Consider the following 3,090-nt stretch of genomic DNA (forward strand, 5'->3'; position numbering starts at 1 on the left):
TGGCGATCGGAATCTGGTAGTCGGGTCAAACTCCCCAGGAATGCTGACCTGTTGTTGGTCTGCGTTGGCCGCTCGGCAGCTCTGACAATCGGTGTTGTTTTGATAATGAGGTGGAAGTTTTGGGGTTATCAGAAAATTAATCTCCGCCACTGCTGGCTCAAGCGGGCTAAGCCAAAAAGGTTGAGCCCAGCTGGCGGTGCAGTGTTGTCTTGTTTGGACTGCACTGGAATCTTGTTTTGCGTTTGGAACCAGGTTCCGCCGCGGCTTCCAGTTTGTAGCCAATAACAATTAGCTCATCCGCGGCCGCAGAAGCGCAACCCTTTGGCGGCTAGGGGTTCTCGAACTCTGTGGCGTGCGGTCGCTTAAAATAAATTTCAAAATAATTCCCCTTATTATGGCGGCCATTTATTTCGAATAAATGTTTCAATTAACGGGCGTCGGTTTCTTCTATGCAGCCGAAAGAAGCTGCTGCTGCTTGAAGCGAGATCAGGTACAAGACCGGTTGCGAAGCTCATCGTTCCGTCATCCGGCCTGCATCTGGAGGTGCATCTCTGCGTGCTCCTTTTGCGCTAAGCCGACTTTATCCAGTTGAACCAGCAGCAACGGCTCAGGTAACGTGTTTTATGCGAATGCCATTTCGTGCTTTAGTACAAATGGGGGGCTTTGCGAGATGGTAAAGTGCGCATCAGATGCAGATTTTGTTGCCTTTCTTGAAAGAAGAGTCAGGTGAGCAGTCTTCAACGGAGTGTGTTTTGGAGTGATACAAAGAGTGAACGAGCGTAATTTGATCCGGTAATTTGTGTGCTATTAGTTGCACATTGATGCTCTTTTTCAACTTGGATTGAGGTGCTTTATGGGTTGGAAAATTACCGGAATTGATTGGATCATTTGAGAAGTTGCAGAGGGATTTATTGTTCAATTCTTTTTGTCTTAGTTTTAAAGTGACTTCAGACTATCAGCTTCTAAAAAACGATTTGCTCATAAGGACTATTTCATGCTTTTGATTACATTTGTTTCCTTTTCGAATCCCGCAATAAACTCAGGAATTTCGTTCGAAATCGGTCCACATCTTTCATGGGAATTCGTTCCCGAGAAAATTAACATGTCAACTAATTATGTTTCAATTAAACGCGGTGCCACGTTTTTACGACGCATTCTCTTTAATCATAAGCCGCTTATAAAAGCCTTTCCGGCGCTTTAGCCATAAAATCGCGATATTTTCCCTGCGCGCGAACGAATCTTCAGCCTGTTTGCTCAGTTTTGCAAAATGCATCAGCCCTCAGTCGATTGAAGAAAGCTATCAAATTCCCATAAACAATCAACCACGACACACCCTCTTCACCTACCTTTGATGCATATTTTCATTGAGTTCATTCAAAACTGCAGCAAAACGCGATCGTAAAACTCTCCTTAACGGCGCAAATCCCAAATGGAGTCATTCCGCGAAAAGAATAAACTCATATCGTACCCCTTGCGGAAAGCTGCAACCTCAACCAATCGATGATAATTCCGAAGATATTCGTCGTCACCAGCATCGTCCAGCGCTGGGATCAGAAGAAAATAATCGAAAAACAATCAAATAAATTACCGTTTTTAATTAAGTTTTGTGATAAAAGTCAAACGATTATTACCACCGATTCAGGAATTTCTCGAGATCTCGCAGCTAACCGCTTCATCTCCCAACATGGCTCGGAGCAAATGTATTTTTAATTTTAATTCGAAAAAATATTGCAGCAGCACTCCAAGTTGGGTTTGACCTCCGAGGACCCCAGAGATCGTGATCGGAAGCTCCCTCTTACACACCACGAAAAAAACGTGTAATTTTCTGTTTATTTGATGCACATAACTGGAGCGTCAAATAAGACATAAAATTACATCTGATTTGAAAATTACATGACTCAAATCATCAACCGATACGGCCGTGTAAAATTACAACTAACGCAATTTTATTTGAAACCATTCCTGTATGAATTGAACTATTCTTATTGGATTAAATAAAACCAACCGCTACAATGCTAAATCAATCATTTTATTGCATTTTATCATTACCAAAAAGAATGTTCTTTGTTTTCACGACACTAGACGTGTTTCATCCACGCTAAATCCGGTTCCAATCGTCATCGTCCATTCCGCATCGTCATTTTTGCGCTGCTCCTTGTCACGGATCTTCACATGATTCTGAGGCTGCGCCTGGTCCCGGAGCTTGACGTGGTTCTGAGGCTTCTTCTTGGCATGCCACGGTCCTTCGAGCGACAATTGCATTTTTACTTGGCACGCATTTCAGTACGAATCAACCTGAATGGACGCTTCAAAACTGTGCTGTCACCAACCCAAATCACAATTTTCACTTTTTCCTTGGCCAAATCTTGCAGGTTCTCCTGAAGGCTCTCGGTACTTCAAACAGCTGTCGTGGTTAGAAGAACAGTTTTCAGAAATTGCCCGTCCGGAAGGTCAATCAGCAACAGTATATTTGTTGATAAAATCGCCTGAAAACAAAAAGTCCACTTATTAATTTACCGGTATTTGACAACTATATTTCTACCTACCTTTTCCATTGTTAATTACGACCTCAACTGAGAAAACTGAAGCAGTTAAGAGCAAAATCAAACAGAACAAGTGCTCTGCAATTCTGCAAACGCCGCAAACTCAAATGTCAACATGGCTGCCTTTCTTGCTGCACGGTTAACTGGAAGGCATGAAAACACAAGAAATTGAGTCAAATTACACAGAATATAACATCAAAAATCACGCTCCAGCTATGTGCATCAAATCAGATGTAAATTTAAATTGGTAATGATTTTATATTAAGAGTTCATTGATGTGAAGGTCTCTTTTAGATTTTCAATCAAAACACACATAATTTTACATCGTAAAGTGATTTACATGACAAATATTTACGTCAGACTGGCGATTCCGTTCAATGTAATTTTAATCTTTTTTTAGTGTGTATGAACTGCGTTTGCCGGGTGCAAAAACAGGTACCCCACAACTTATGAATTAAAATGTTTGCCCAAGCAATGATCTTGCTGATCGTACTCGCACCTTTTCTGTGCACTGCACTGCAAAAAGCAACCTCCCTCACCGTAACCC

The 3,090-nt window shown here is 41.9% G+C and overlaps 1 long non-coding RNA gene across 1 annotated transcript; it reads right to left on the minus strand.

Moving 5' to 3' along the window:
* Window positions 1–2,008: 2,008 nt before the first annotated feature.
* On the minus strand, window positions 2,009–2,645 carry LOC119767546. The gene is made up of 2 exons (XR_005277586.1): window positions 2,547–2,645; window positions 2,009–2,486 (listed from the first exon to the last, which is right to left on the minus strand). It is a non-coding gene; the product is annotated as an uncharacterized LOC119767546 (long non-coding RNA).
* Between the last annotated feature and the right edge of the window lie 445 nt (window positions 2,646–3,090).

The sequence above is a fragment of the Culex quinquefasciatus genome, chromosome 2 (genome assembly GCF_015732765.1).
Source record: "Culex quinquefasciatus strain JHB chromosome 2, VPISU_Cqui_1.0_pri_paternal, whole genome shotgun sequence".
In the NCBI taxonomy this organism is placed as follows: Eukaryota; Metazoa; Arthropoda; class Insecta; order Diptera; family Culicidae; genus Culex; species Culex quinquefasciatus.